This window comes from Hevea brasiliensis, chromosome 14, assembly GCF_030052815.1.
Source record: "Hevea brasiliensis isolate MT/VB/25A 57/8 chromosome 14, ASM3005281v1, whole genome shotgun sequence".
Taxonomy (NCBI): domain Eukaryota; kingdom Viridiplantae; phylum Streptophyta; class Magnoliopsida; order Malpighiales; family Euphorbiaceae; genus Hevea; species Hevea brasiliensis.
The window spans coordinates 13,652,335-13,670,084 of record NC_079506.1 but is presented as its reverse complement, the minus strand read 5'-3'; the positions used below and the strand labels follow the sequence as shown (position 1 = coordinate 13,670,084).

General features: G+C 28.2%; 1 pseudogene; it reads left to right on the top strand.

The window, feature by feature from the left end:
* The first annotated feature begins 2,851 nt into the window (after nucleotides 1–2,851).
* LOC110647097 (probable LRR receptor-like serine/threonine-protein kinase At3g47570) lies at nucleotides 2,852–10,697 on the top strand (annotated as a pseudogene).
* The last annotated feature ends 7,053 nt before the right edge of the window (nucleotides 10,698–17,750 follow it).

Genomic DNA, 17,750 nt, shown 5'->3' with positions numbered 1-17,750 from the left:
TGTTGATGATGTTAAGAAATCTATCTCGTTGGTGATATTCACAAAATATTTTTTTATCATAAAATAATAGAAATAGAGAATTATAAGAACTGGCTATGAACGTTATAGGGGATTTTATATTAATTAAAATAAAAATAAAATTTTATAATACAAATTAAAGTTGATGTGCATTAATATTTCACACTCATATAAAGAATAATATACAAAAATTAAAGAAGTAAATTAACCAATATAGACGTGAAGAAAACACTTTATTGAGTTTTTCTCATATTGAATAATATTTATATATTTATAAATCCCAACTTTCCAAATTGCAAGCCATTTGTTCAATAATCTTTTGTGACAATTCAATTATTTTAGTTTCCTTGCAAAATGGTAGTTTGTATGCATACCTTGGATTCCTTCTCCTAGTTGTATGATCACCAAACGTAGCCTTTAATCATTTAAAATTTTTATTTCATTGGTGATTTTAGTAAAAATCATTAAATATGAAAATAGATTATTGGTATATTATACATTTAAAATTAATTTCAATTCATAAACTCAATGCAGACACAATTTTCAACCATAACCCAACTTTAAGAACAGAAGAAATTAATTATATTATATACTTTCAGAATTTTCAAACCCCTATTTTGGTCATCAAAATTTTCAAACCCCTATTTTCAACCATAACCATAACACAAGCAAATCCCTTTTTATAACTTTTCTCAAATATGTAAAGACATGGTGTTTACTTTGGTCTTTGCTTCTTAATATAAAATAATTATATTTTATTTAAATTATAAATAAAATAATTATGACTTATAAATTATTAGATGCATCCAATACGCTTTGATGATTAATTAATCTAGTTAAAAAAAATCTCTTTAACGAATATTCCAATATTATATTTTAAATTTCAGGCTTAATATTAAAATAAATTGATTTTAACATTTTTTTTCACAATTTTAACATGAATTGTTAAATTTTATCAATAAAATATAATGATTAATTAAAATTTACAATTCTAGTATTTTTGCCCGTTAGCCTATTACAATTTTTTTTTCTCAATAAACATAAAATTTATTAAAATTAAAGGAAAAAAAACGATGCGTTTTCCCGCCATCATCCTTCTTCCTATCACCAGCTTCTATCTCCTAATTCTCTCATAGCTATTATGATGACGATGATGACGACGAAAGAAAAGCAGAAAAGCTTTATTTGGAAGAGGAGATCAAAGAAAACATGCCCTTATTTGATTCAATTTAATATAGCTGATTGTAACAAATATTTCATTAGTATTCTGTAAAATTATATTGATATGTGAAATGACAAAAAATATATGAATTATATTATTTATTTTATTATTGACATAGATATATAATTATTAATTTATTATATATATAACGTATATAATAATTAAAATAATTTTTTAAAAAATTAATTATATATATAATTTCTTATAATTATAAATAATTTATTGATATAAAAAATAAATTTAGAGACATAAAAATTATGTAATTAATAAATTTTAAAAAATAATATAGTCTAAATAAAAATAAAAATTAAATTAAATTAGCTATCAATTAATAAGAAAAAAAACTCATATTTTATAGCTAATACAAATTATAATTGATAAATAGTTTATTAACTAGCAATTACAATTTTGATAAGTTCATCAAATAAGTTAGTTCAGTTGTTTAAATATCTATTAATTATCCATTGCATCTAATAACCAAACATCCTCTAAATAATCTCTTAAGTGAAGCAGAAGCTTTGCAAGAGCACGTACCATCAACACTAGTTCTTGCTTTTCGTCTCCCCAATATGAAATCTTAGGCATTTCTCTCTCTATTTAACTCCTTCCCTTTCACTCTCTGCCACTACTTCCTCCACCAATTCCATTTCATAACTAACACCTGATCTTTCATTCTCTTTCGCTTTAAATTCTATGCAACAGGCAAGGCCAGTAATAGGTAGAGGACCGCTTATAATACCAATTTTCTCTTCTCCACTAACAAAAGATAGCTTTGAAGTTGTTAAAATTGAACTCTCTGAGTTAAATTTGATCCCATAATTGCAATCACGACTAAGGTTTGGAGGTGTCTACAGGTAGTTTAGTTGGGGTCCCGATGACATCTATGGCAGGCTTAATTTTTATTTAATTAGAAGCTCTTGTATTTAAATAATTAAAAAATTAGAATTTTTAATTTCACATTATTTTTCTTTTCCTCATCGTGTGAACTGATATATTTATAGTTTTCCATTTTATCATGCACTCTTACAAGAATAATTAATGAAAGTTAAAAAAAAAAAAAAAAGAAAAAAGAAAAGAAAAGAAAAAAGCAAACATGAAATGAAAGTTAGCAACTTAGCTTCTAATCTTCCAAAGACGCCAACGTGTTCTTCACTTCCAACTTGAAAAAAAGTTAAGGTCATAATCCACTTTTTGAATATGTGTCATTCTCAAAGTGGAAAAACTACCAGGTTTTTTCAAATTCTTGTCATTGGGTAGGTGGTGGCCCTATAATACGTTATCCTATATTTTAATAAGAAATTTTTAAACAAATTTAGTCTATTATATTATTTATAAATTTTTAAAATTCATCGGTAAATTATCCAAATTCATTGCAACAAAATTTAATCCCACTATTAAAGGTCACTTTTCTTTAAGCATCATTTTCTCTAAATTGTTGTCATTGGTTAGGTAGTTGCCCCTATAGCACGTTCTGAAATATTTTAATACTTGTATTAAATAGTTGATCACATTAATGTATCACACATCCCATCTCCATAAATTGCTTTCTACTTGATTAATTGAACATACCAATTCCTAGTCTATAAAGTCAAACAATCTCAAACTACAGATATGGGGCTTTATTGCAAGAGTTCGTCAGCATCTTTCTCAACCTTGTGCCTCCTTTACATTATTCATTTCTTGTGCTTCAACTCGCCAGCAGCCTCTGCCATCCGCAAGAACAATGAAACGGATCGACTTGCATTGTTGGAATTCAAGGCCAAAATAAGTAATGACCCTTTTGGGGTCATGAGCTCATGGAATAGCACTCTTCACTTCTGCCGCTGGTATGGGGTCACCTGTGGGCGAAAACACCAAAGAGTCACAAGTTTAGACCTAGAATCCTTCAAACTTTCAGGTTCCATATCACCACATGTTGGTAATTTGAGCTTCTTAAGGAAGCTGTTCCTTGCAAACAATAGCTTCAGCCACGAGATCCCTCCTCAGATTGGCCGTTTACGAAGACTGAAAACGTTGTCTCTTGCTGACAATTCAATTGATGGTCAAATTCCTCCCAGCATATCTAACTGTTCGAACCTTATTATCTTTGATTTGGCTGAGAACAATCTTGTAGGAGAAATCCCTGCGGAGCTTGGTTCCTTGCTGATGCTAAAATTCTTCAGTTTATATGGCAATAATTTAATAGGGACTCTCCCACCATCTTTCGGGAATCTGTCGTCCCTTCAGATGCTTTATGTGCCTACAAATCATTTGAAAGGAAATCTCCCAGAAACTTTAGGCCAATTGGTGAGTCTATGGCTTTTATCAATTCTTGAAAATGGATTTTCAGGTACCATCCCTTCCTCCATCTTCAATCTTTCTTCAATCAAGGTTTTAGACCTGTCATCTAACCAATTCCAGGGGAACCTTCCCTTGAGCATTGGAAACTCTCTTCCAAATCTCCAATTTTTTTCTATCGATGATAACCAATTCACTGGCACTATTCCAACTTCAATTTCTAACGCCTCAAATCTCGTAGTTCTTGATCTACCCATAAATAATCTCACCGGAAGAGTGCCTTCTCTTGACAAGTTAAATTGGCTTTCAGAATTAGGGATTGGTGGCAACAATTTAGGAAGTGGGAAAGCTGATGACTTGAGATTTCTTTCCACTTTTACTAACGAAACAGCTTTAGGACACCTACAAATAGCAGAAAACAACTTTGGAGGGGAACTTCCTGAACACATTGCCAACTTTTCAAAGCAGCTCCACTTTTTTGACATAGGAAACAATCAGATATCTGGAAACATCCCAGATGGAATACAGGTTCTTGTTAACTTGGAAGTTTTCAATGCAGTAGCAAACAAACTCTCAGGTACAATTCCATCTGGCATTGGACAGCTTCAAAATCTAAAAAAACTTAACCTTGGAGGTAATAATTTATCGGGAAATATTCCATCATCTCTAGGAAACCTGACAAATTTACTTGAAATTGACTTAGATAACAACAATCTTCAAGGTACCATCCCTTCCAGTCTTGGCAGGTGCAAAAAATTGCTCACACTTGATTTTTCTAGAAACAATCTTAGTGGTCCCATACCCCCACAAGTTATTGGACTTTCCTGTTTGTCAATAGTTTTTAATTAGTCCATAAATAATTTGTCTGGTTCCCTTCCAAAAGAAGTAGAAAATTTGAAAAATCTAGGAATCCTTGCCCTTAATGAGAACATGTTGTCAGGGGAGATTCCCACTGGTCTTGGCAGTTGTACAAGTCTAGAATTGTTATTCCTGAGTGCCAACTTGTTCCAAGGGTCCATTCCTTCCTCTTTTGGTTCATTAAGAGGCATTAGAGAGTTAAATCTTTCTCATAATAATTTGTCAGGCAAGATTCCAGAGTTTCTAAAGAGCTTCAAATCAATACAGCTTTTGGATTTGTCTTATAATGATTTTGAGGGCATGGTACCGGTAGAAGGAATTTTCAAGAATTCTAGTGCTACCTTTATGGTAGGAAATAAAAATCTATGTGGCGGCAGGCCTGATTTTGGACTGCCTGTGTGCAAGTTTGAACAATCAATGAGAAGACCAACTGCAAAATTAAAGATCATAATTTCTATGGTTTTTGTGGTTATAGGCGTTGCACTTTTGCTTGTTTCTTTGCTTCTTTGGCGCCATTCAAGAAAGAGAAGAAGAGAATCTACATCACAATTTGATGGCAATTCACTATTGAAGTTGTCTTATAAAAGTCTGCTTAAAGCCACCAATGGATTCTCTTCAGATAATTTAATTGGTATTGGTAGCTTTGGATCTGTATATAAAGGAATTCTTAATCAAGAAGAAATGGTAGTTGCAGTTAAGGTGCTTAACCTGATGCGAAGAGGAGCTTCAAAGAGTTTTATAACCGAATGTGAGGCCTTACGAAATGTCAGGCATCGAAATCTTGTGAAAGTACTCACAGCTTGTTCAGGAGTTGATTATCATGGCAATGAATTTAAAGCATTGGTTTATGATTTCATGGTTAATGGGAGCTTAGATGTCTGGTTGCATCCAACTCTTGGATTAGATGAGGTGCCAAGGACTTTAAATGTTTTCCAAAGATTGAATATTGCTATTGATGTTGCTTCTGCACTTGAGTATCTTCATTGTCATTGTGGAACACCAATTGTTCATTGTGATCTAAAACCAAGTAATGTCCTTCTTGATGAAGAAATGATCGGACATGTAAGTGATTTTGGGTTAGTAAAGTTCCTTTCTATTGGCATGCTTAACTGTTCAACGAATCAATCTAGCTCACTTGGAATAAGAGGAACTATTGGTTATTGTCCTCCAGGTAATCACCCTAAAACATATTTTTCACTATTTCCTTCACCATATATTTGGTTTTGTTTACTTAATATAATAATTGATGAAATGACAAGCATTGACTTCTCAGTTTTACTTTGATGTCTAAAATCTGTAGCTTTCTAATTTAATAAGCTAGAAGATTTCATTATTTTTATGTGTTTCAAATCAAATCAATTAATTATTTCTTGATGTGTGTATTGTAGAATATGATGTGGGAAGTGAGGTATCAACACAAGGTGACGTATATGGTTTTGGCATACTTTTGTTGGAGATGTTCACGGGAAAGAGGCCAACTGATGACACGTTCAAAGAGAATTTGAACCTTCACAATTTTGTCAAAAGAGGTTTGCTAGAACAAGCGAAAGAGATTATAGATCCCAACCTTTTTCAGATGCAACTCAATGCAGACACAACACAAAATCATAACCACAATTTTATGATTAGGAGAAACAACATATTCATTGAATGCTTGATTTCAACATTAGAAATTGGAATCTCTTGTTCTACGGAATCACCACAAGAGCGCATGAATATGAGTGATGTTGTTGCTCAGCTCTCTTCCATTAGAAACAAACTTGTTGGAACTAGATTACCCAGGGAGAGAGAAACTGTAAGTGCACTTCAAGTGGCAGGTAAATAATTCTATTCTTTTGTTGAAATACTGAATGAAACTTGTCATATGCGTATAACAAAATCTAATATGATACTCAAAAAGATTTTGATATTTCGTTTATAATATCTGTTACATATTTCATCGCAGGTACTAAAGATTGATCACTTCAAAGCTGAATGTTCCTTAGTCTATTTAATCTCCCCAATTAGTTGTATTTGGTACGAGGATATTTAAACTTATTAATTATAATAAGCGATGCTGTATTTGGTAATGTCTCCAATTAGTCTATGGTGTGCCCTTTTTGTGTTGTAAGAGATGGGGTTTGTGCCCTAACTGCCACCCCTTGTGGTGATCTTGGTAGACTGGGAATGTTTGGATATTGGTTGTATTTGAACTACGTACTATGATCAATAATATTATTTTGAGGTATTTTTCAAGATAATTGAATTGTAAATACTTAATAAATATTTATTACAAATTTGGATTATCTTATATCTTTTAAAGTTTTAGTGTCGATTCGATTTAAAAATAAGTCATGAAAATAAAGTTTTTATTCTTTATTTTTTTTAATTAAGTCTTATTCATCTTAAAAAAATATTTCATGAACTTATTAAAATTAAAAATATTTGATAAAAGTGTTATAGCGCATAAATATTTATATATATTTTTTTATTATTAAGCCTTATCTAAAACAATCATAAATCATGCATATTTGAAATTGTGGCATATTAATTTATTAATAATTAGGAGTATAATTTACGCTATATATATTACCGTTTATCCTTAGACTTGAATATTTAAAAATCTATTATTGTTGGAGGTCCATCTTGATCCAATTTAGCACAATAAAAATTTGAAAAAATAAAAATTTCCCATACACATGTTGTATTAAAATAATTTTTTATTCTGTTAAAACTTTAAAAATTATTTTATTTACTAAATTTAGACTTGTTAACACTTCATCCTAAACATCTATTATTTAAATCTTTTAAAATAAATGATAAACTTAAAAGAAAATCAAAATTTATATACGAAAACTCTAAATGACATAACCATATTTTTTTTTCTCACCAACTCTTCCTTTTATAATTTTCATTTATCCTCATTCTCATATTCACAGAGTCACAATCTTTTTCCCTTTCTCATCTTCACTCTGCGCGCGCACACTCACATCTTCCTTTGCATACTCAGTTTTAGGTTGATACAATGTAGTTGTCAGCGTATGTGATATATGCTTTCTATTAGCTTTGTACTGCGTTTGCTTCACTAATAAAATGCTATTCTTATTTTACTTCAAATGCTTAATTTTTAATTAATTAAGAGCTTCATTTCAGATATTTCAAAAAAAAAAAAGAAATTCATTTCAGCTCCATCGACTGGTTCTATCACCTTACTATATCACTTAACTATTAATCGCATTTATTAATAAATATTTTATTTTATCAGTAAGTTTGTTAATATTTGCTATTATGTAACAACAAAAATTTTATATGATTAATTTATAGTATTTATTAATAAATGATATTAATTAAAGATTAAATTATTTATTACATTACCTCTCACATAAGTAAGAGTATTAATTATTGGATCAATATTAATTTCATGTATAAACTGACTAACAGATATATTGTAACAAATCTAAAGTTCTATTTGCTTCAAGAAAAATAACTTATATATAAAAAATATTTTTTGTGAAAAATGTTTCCTTAAAAAATATTTTTTATAAAATTATTTTTTGTTATTTAGTTGTGGTGTTAAATTAATGGTATGTGTTTATTATAAGTGTTTTCAATTTTTAATAAGATTATTAAAGTCTAAAAAATAAAAAAAAATATCTTTCTGTTTAAAAAAAAAAAAAAGAAGTCATTGTTCTTAAAAATAACTTAATTTTTATTTTTCTTAAAAATAACTTAGTTAATTTTTTAGGAAAATATTTTCAATTGATTAATTTTTCTGAATATTCTAAATATTAAAAAAATATTTTTAAAAATATTTTTCATGAAATAAATATAACAGAATTATTATTTTCTTAAAGAATAATTATATGAGCATATGCTCAGAGTCAATTTAGTCTGCAAAAGACCATTCAAAACGTTTTGTAGAATTCTGCAAACGCACATTTTTACTGTTAATTTTTAAAAAAGTGTAACCATCCAAGACGTTCATAGGATGAAATTCTCCTTCTCATGAACATCTCAATAATTTATAATATGACGTTATTTTTATAAAAAAAATGACGTTATCAATTTGTTAAAAGCAAAGAAATACGAAAAATTACATATCAATGAAATAATAAAGTAAATATATCAATTAAAAATAAATATGTATTTAAGATGAACCATTTAAAATTTGTATAAGAGTTGAAATTGAAAATTTTATCTACTCGTATATATATAAATAAAATAGTTTTTAATTTGAATAAAATAAAATAGAGAAAGTTAAATGATAGGAAAGATAAAGGAAAAAAATTATATTGTACTCACAAAATGAGAGGAAAAGCAAAAAAATAAAAAATAAATTAAATAACCTAGAAATATAAGTTTTAAATATAATATATAGATATATTAAAATTAAATAAATAGAAATAAATTATTTTTTTAATAAAAAATAGTATATTATTATTATATGCATTTTGAGAATTCATCAGCAAAAGCCTTCTCTCCATTTCTATCTCATGTAATATTAAAAGTAAAGGAAGAGAGTATTTGGCCCAGTGGATCAAATCTACTTATAAGCCATTATTTAAGTAAACTTATTTATTTAACAAATTTTTATAACTTATAAATTAAAAAAAAAATCTAGAGGGGAAGAATTTTTATTTTAATACTTATAAACGGAATGTTTATAAATTAATTTGATCAAATATTTTTTTTATCATTTTTATTTAATTTTATAATTCAATTATATATCCTTATTATATTTATTATCATATTCACTTTAAAAAAATATTTTTAATATCTAATACCTAATATGATTTGATATATATTTTTTATTATCTGTTCTGAAATTTTAGGTTTTTAACAGTTTATTATTTTATTAATAAATAAAAACTTTACTTTTTTATGAAATAAAAAAAAGTTTACTTATTATAACGAGAATTTATTTATATTTATCACGTTATTTATTAATAATATTATATCACATTAAAATAATAGTGAATAAACATAGTAATATTTATTATTGATAATAAATAACAATATTAATATTTATTATTAATATTATTTTTTTATATTTCGCGGCTATTCCTAATCTAATTGATTAGATTAGCCATTTACGCAGACTGCAAATATTGTCTATTTGGCAACAATTCAATTCATGGTCAAATTCCTCGCACCATATCTAACTGTTCAAACGTTTGTTTTCTTTGATTTGTCTAACAACAGTCTTGTAGGGGAAATCCCTGTGGAGCTTGGTTCCTTACTAAAGCTCCAAGAGATCTATTTAGAGGTAAATAATTTAATAGGGACTCTCCCACCATCTTTCGAGAACCCGTCGCCCCTTGAGAAACTTTATGCATATCAAAATCTTTTGAATGGAAATCTCCCAGAAACTTTAGGCCAATTGATGAGTCTAAAGGTTTTAACAATTTTTGAAAATGGATTTTCGGGTACCATCCCTCCCTCCATCTTCAATCTTTCTTCGATCGAGACTGTAGACTTGTCATCTAACCACTTCCAAGGGAATCTTCCCTTGGGCATTGGAAACTCTCTTCCAATTCACTGGCACCATCCCAATTTCAATTTCTAACGCCTCAAATCTATATTTTCTTAGTCTATTCGGAAATGATCTCACCGGAAGAGTGCCTTCTTTCAACAAGTTGCATGGGCTTTCAGTATTTGGGATTGGTGACAACAATTTAGGAAGTGGGAAAGCTTATGACTTGAGATTTCTTTCCACTTTAACTAACACCACATATTTACAGACTCTAGTTATAAGCTACAACAACCTTGGAGGGGAACTTCCTGAACATATCGCCAAATTTTCAAAGGAGCTCCACAGGTTTGCCACACAACACAATCAGATATCTGGAAACATCCCAGTTGGAATACAGGTTCTTGTTAACTTGGAAGCTTTCTATGCAGACAGGAACAAACTCTCAGGTACCGTTCCATCTGGCATTTGACAGCCTCAAAATCTAAAATTGCTTCGCCTTGGAGGTAATAATTTATCGGGATATATTCCATCATCTCTGGGAAATCTGCCAACTTGTTCCAAGGGTCTATTCCTTCCTCTTTTGTTTCATTAAGAGGTATTAGAGAGTTAAATTTTTCTCATAACAATTTGTCAGGCAAGATTCCAGAGTTATTAAAGAGCTTCAACTCAATACAGCTTTTGGATTTATCTTATAATGATTTGGAGGGCATGGTACCAGTAGAAGGAGATTTCAAGAATTCTAGTGCTACCCCTGTGGCAGGAAATAAAAGTCTATGTAGTGGCAAGCCTGATTTTGGGCTACCTATGTGCAAGTTTGAACAATCAAGGAGAAGACCAGCTGCAAAATTCCGTTCTGCTCCCAAATTTTAAACATTATATATATATACATTTGTCTCTTCATTTAGCTACCGATTATATATATGTTTGTAATGCTGCTACTTGCTACTTGCTTCTTGCTTGTTGCTACATGTGCTTTCCACGTATCAATATTGTAAAGGTTTATAGGCATTCACTTCATACCACGGATCATTCATTCCACTATCACGAGGAACGGCTCCAAGAGCATTTCTACGGGCCCATCGTCCATCATGTAGAAGTTCTTCCAATGCTGAAATTCACCTTTATAACTTCCTCCAATGCTTCCAGAGCTGTGAAGTATCGAAATATTGATTTTTTGAGGAATGAAAATGCAATGAATCAATGAATCAATGAAATTTATATAATCATTTATTTTTCAAAATATATATGATTATTATTTTGCATTTATTAAAGAAAATTAAACTCGTCTTTGATGCTATGCTATGAGGGGAATTATTACAAACTCTAGCTTCCTTACGAAGGACTTATGATTTTTTTTCAATAAAAGTAATTTTATTAGTAATTAAAAAATAGTTTAATTCTAATGAAAAAAAAAGTTTAGTTATTTTAGATTAAAACATTTCAAATTTAATTCTAAATTAATTTTTAATATTTTCTAATATATTTTAAAATTTTATTTTTTTTTAACAATTTCAACGATAATATCAAATAAATCTTAAGTTTATGCTCACACGTGTCTTCCTTTGCATAAGCAGTTTTAAGTCGATACAACGTAGCTGTGGTGATACAACGTAGCCCTGTATATGCAAAAAATTTACTAATAAAAAAGAAAGAAGGGAAAATCCGAAGGTAAGGAAAAACCAGGAGGCATAGAGCCCAGGATCGACATATCCAGCCCCCTACAAAACCACTACAACCTGCTGATGAAAAAACCCACCAAGAAACATGGATAACAAAAACAAAATGAAAAAACAGCATAAGGGAGGACAAATCAAAATGTAGATAACATATAATGCAATCAAACTACCACAAAATGAGAGTAAATTAAGAGAAAAGCCATCATAACAAGCCTGCAAAATCATTCAATCTCGAGCAACCAGTTTTGGTCAAATAATCCTCGAAAATATTAGCTTCTCGAAAAGTATATAGGAAAGACATAATGGTGAGAGCTTGCATCAGGTTAAGTGTGGAATTCAATCAGTCATTCAACCTCCATGGGCCTTATGACTTTCGGGTTACCCACCTGATAGCATTCGTGGAGTCACTGTCCAAGATAAGTAATGGGCATTATGCGAAAGAGAGTGCTGATGAGAAAGCCTTGAGGCTTTATGGATAGCAAGTAATTCAGCCTCATTTAAATCCTCGACATTTGCGGGCCATGAGAAGAGGCAAAGGGTAGTACTGTATTTACTCATGATGATGTAGTCATATGATGATTTGTATTCCATATTTACTTCGCATCTGTATTCTGTTTCCAACTGATGAAATATCTTTTCCTATTAAAAAAAAAGCATACTGTTTGCTTCACTAATGAAATGCTATTCCTATTTTACTTCAAAGGCTTAATTTTAATTAACAATTAAGAGCTTAATTTCAATTCCATCTTGATTCTATCACCTTGCTAAATCAATGATTATTAATCTCATTTATTATTAAATATTTAATTTTATCAGTAAGATTGTTAATATTTTCCATTGTGTAAAAACAGATATTTATGATTAATTTATAGTATTTATTAATAAATGAGATCACTTAAAGATTAAATTAATTATTAAATTGATTACCCCCCACATAAGTAGGAGTGTAAAAAAAAAAAATACTCATTACAAGAAAAACTCAATATTATAACTACACAAGATATAAATATTATTGCCATTTACAGTAGTGGGCATACCTTAATGATAACTACATATATAACAATATCTATGTTGAGTCTGCGAGACCCATATTCGAGTCCCCTCTCATCTTACATACGCAATAAAAAAAAAAAAATTATTATCATTTATTTATACCATAATCAATCTTGCTATTCAAAGTTTACAAGCATAAAACATAATAACGAATTTTTCATGATATATATATATATATATATATATATATATATATATATATATATATATATATATATATATATATATATATATGCTTAGTACTGTGTTTGCTATTACCTAATAAAATGCTATTCTTATTTTACTTCAAAAAGCTTAATTTTTTTTAATTAGGTTAAACATACCCATTTCATTATCAAACTTTCAATTGTTGCCCTGACAAAAATTAGGGAATTATTGTTGATCTTAGTAATTGATTTTAAGTCCTTAATTAAAATTTTATTTACTTATAATTCTTAGCTTCCAGTTCTAATTAGGCCACTTGTCCAATAAATAATAATTTTCTTGTTCATTTAATGGAATTAATGCCTTCGAAAATCCAAGCACAACGGTCCAGCCTTTTGTTTCTTATATCTTAACAACATATATATGCGTCATATTCACTTTCGAATTCAAAATTAATTATATATTTTTTGTTGATTATTAGCATCAAAATATATAATCTAAGATGTAACCATGATGTTTATTTTGATTAGACTTCAAATTCAATTTAATTAAAAAAATAAAACTCTTTAAGGAATACGTAATCTAATTAAATACTTTTCATTTATAATTTTTTCCTAGTTATTTTAACATTAGAATTATCAATTTCAAATGCCTAAGATAGTATGTTTGATCAATTATTACGTAATTAAATAAAAATTTAGTTTTTAATTTCATATTATTTTTTCCCCTTATAATGTGATGAGTTGACGTATTTACAAATTTTCATTTTATCGTCCACTCAAACAAATAACAAGAATTTAATGTTTAGAAAATAATTTATCAAAGTTAAACATGAAAATTTTATAGATAAATTTATGTCTTAATCATTTTAAAAATACCTAATTTTATTGGTCAATCGAGTCTTTACTAAGTGTTGTTCAATTTGTAATTTAAAAATTACTATGGGCAGCATTAGTAATTACTAAACAAAAGTTAGGTCATAATCCTTTGAATTGGTGTCATTCTCAATGTGGAAAAACTGCCAAGTTTGAGAGCCCTGCCTCCCAAAAATTCCCAGCAAATCAGACAAGTTTGATTATATGTATGAAAAATATTTTAAACTTTTGATACCCTTTCTGACATTCTCAATGTGGACTAGTTTATTATTAGGAATATTCTAGTGTTAGAAATTTTATATAAAAAAAAAAAGTGAAATGAGTAAAAAATATATAAATAAAAAGAACTCATAAATTTATTGCTATAAAGTTTAGAGTTAGATGTAATGTCAAACTGTGTTCTTTCAAAAGGCTCATTAAAAAGTATTTTATCCAGACGCTTTAGATTCTCAGATAGTATTAGAGCAGATGGTTCGGCAAGAACGAGTATAAAGACGGTAGTGAATGATTCTCGTGTAGGAATGGTAACTGGTAGAGTACCTGCGAAAATCACTCCACCCAAACTCGATTAATATTTTCAAAACTCGAACCGTCTCAAATTCGATTAAAATTTATTTTCAACTACCCAAAACTATCCCAAATCCAACTATTATTACCTGAATAATATTAGATCCCATTTTATTTTATATATTTTAATTAAACATCCACATAAAAAATTATTTTTATTAATAATTTATATTTTAAAAATTTAATAATTCCATAAAATATTTCAATTTTATTTTATATAAAATAAAATATAATTTACAAATATTATTATAAGAAAATATATTTTTTAAATTTAATTAAATATTTATATAAACAGGTTCATATAATAGATACCCAGCATGTAAAACCTAAACCCGTTACGGCTATTAAATTTCAAACTCAAACCCGTTCCGAACCCAATTATATACTACCCAAACATATCTTATTAAAATTCGATCGGATCGAATACCTACAAAAATTCAACCCATTACCATCCTTATTCTCGTGGTGCCCCAACACGTAATACATATTTTTCACCGTTTCCTTCATCATATTTCTCTTTTTCTACTATTATAAGATAACAATTGATGAAATAAACTTGTCATGATTAATAGTTTTAATTTGATGTCTAAAATTTGTAGTCTAACACTAGTAGGTTAGATGAATTCATTTATTTTTTATATGTTTCAAAGCAAGTCAATTCACTATTTGTTGATGTGTGTATTTTGGAGTATGGTGTGGGCAGTGAAGTATCCAAACATGGTTACATATTAAGTTTTAGCAAACTCTTGTTGAAGATGTTCACGGGAAAAAGGTCGACCAATGACATGTTCAAAGAAAATTTGAGTCTTCACAATTTTGTCAAAAGATTTTTGCCATCACAAGTGATTATAGATCCCAATCTTTTTTTGATGCAACTCAATACAAATGCAACATTAAATCGTAACCATAATTTTAGGAATATGGGACAATATGTTCATTGGATTCTTGATTTCAATGTTAGAAATTGGAATCTCTTGTTCTATGAAATCATTACAAAAGCGCATGAATATGAGTGATGTTGTTGCTCAACTCTCTTCCATTAGAAACAAAAAACTCGATTACCAAGAGAAAGATAGATTATAAGTGCACTTCAAGAGGCAGATAAACAATGCTTTTTTTTTTTTCTTGAAATAAATTAAGAATAAAACTTGTAATATGCATGTAACAAAATCTCTCCATTCCCTGCTCATATGATAACCCAAAAAAATTTTGAATGTTTTTTTGTAACATCAGTTGTTTAATTGCAAATGGATGCAAGGTAGTTCAAAAAATCTCTCTCTCTTTTTTTTTTTTTTTTCATCTCAGGTACTCAAGATTGATGACTCTGATGTAGAATGCCTATTGATTATTGAATTAATCAGTTTGGTGAATATTGAAAGCAGTCAAGATTTTTAAATTTAGTCTGATTATTGAATTAATAAAAATAAAGAGTTAAGGATTTAAAATTCAACCAAAGCTAAATCAGAGTTTAGTTAGTATACTATTAAATAAATATTATAAAATTAATAATAATATGAAAAATTAATAATTCAAGTTAACATATTAGTATATCAAATTATTGACATCATTAATTATTTAAATTATAAATAGATAAAAATAAGAATTTTCAATTTTCTTTATAATAGTTATAGGTTAATAGTTTTTAATTATTTTAAGCTAATAGAAATAATTTAAATAATAGAAAAAGTTTTTGTTTTATAAATAAAATGAAATTAATTATTTGTTAAAATTAAATGAAGAAAATCATTATTGTTTAAACGTATAACACATGATAAAGCAATCAAACCAAGTCCAGATTTATCTCCTATTCCTGGAAATTAAATGAGCTCACTTGTGATGTAGAAGGATGCCATGCACACCATCCTCCATTCTAGCAGGACAAATAAAATGTCAGTGCAAGTATACATCTACTGTAAGAACAATGAAAACAATTATGAGTTATGCAAGGAATCATTGCTGTAGAATTGAAGCGCAGACCGGAAAATTCAGAATAATGAATATGCATGAGATTTGATGGCTTCTAAAATAAAAATCTATTTAAAAATTCATTTCATACTGAACATGTCTGACTCGACTAAACGAATAAGTACTAACTAACAGAAATGCAACGTAGAAACATTCATGAAAAGAGTTGAATGCAAGGTTACCGCCCATGTAAAAAGCCTGCATGAATCGTTGCCATTCACACTAAGAAATTGCAAAGCAAACAAACATAAAAGAATTTCTGATTAATTTCCTTAATGAATGTTTTAGTCCTTTTCCACTGACAAATTCTTGGTAATCTCACATAAAAGGTTAATCAATAGCCAACAAATTAGTTAAAAGTTCAATCAGTCGTGAAAAAGGGACCCATCCAAAATGCCCAAGGCAATTAAGTCTGCAGAACGTTAATCAATCATTAAACATTCTTTGAAGATATTGTGTAAACGGTACAATTTTTCTATTAATTAAAAGTAAAGTCAATGTGTTAATTGAACTAATCCTTCAATCGTGGAAAAGTCTAACCCATCCCAAACGTTGAGGGCAGTTGAAGTCTTAATTGGATGGCCACTGGCCGTCAGCATAGTGATCAAATGCAGCAAGAATTTTCAGAATATATATATATATATATTAAAAAAAATTAAAAATAGTGTAAAAAATCATTTTTCGAATTATGACAAATACTTTTTAAAATTGAAAAAAAATAATTTCCTTTTTTAAGATTGAGACTTGACTATCAAAATAATTTAGTTTCTTAAATTTTATTCATTAACAAAATATTCTCTATATTAAGTTTCATATTTAAATAATTATCTAATTTATATTTAAATAATTATATAAAATTTTTTGAATAAAATAAATGGTTATTTTAAATATAAAATAAATAATTATTTTAAATTAAAACTTTGATATGTGAATTATTTTATTAATAAAAAAATTATTTTATTAATAAAATAAAATTTTAAAGACTAAATTATTTTAAATTGAATAACAATTAACAAAGTTAATGGCCGATTTAGATAGTATAGAGTAATTTGCTAATAGAACTATACTTTGAGGATTACATTAGTACTCAAAAATATGCCAAGAATAAATCTGTTGTTTTGCTATAGTTCAGAGATTTAATTATAAATTATCCATATATATATATATATATAATTAGAATTTGTCTAATGGCTAAAACGCACATCAATCAATTATAAATGTTTGATTCGAGTCCTCTAATCCTCTTATGAAAAATAAATAAATACACATCTTATCGTAAGCGTTGGATTTTGTTGTATACCTTCTATTAAAGACATGTCATTGTTTAGGTAGGTAACCTACACAAAACGCTCGTATGTTTTAATTAGAAATTTTTTAATAAATTTAATTTATGAAGTTATTTATAAATTTTATTATAATATTGTATTATGTTAAATGATTATGAATAAATTCATTATTTATTTATAATTATTCATAAATTTTGAATAATGTAAAAGAATAAGCCATGTGATTGACTAGTCTCTTCAACTATTTTTCATATTTTAATATTTCAACCATGTGAAAGAATTTTAATGTATCACATCCCTTCTCCATAAATACGCTTTATACTTGTTTAATTGAACCAACCAATTCCTACTCAAAGA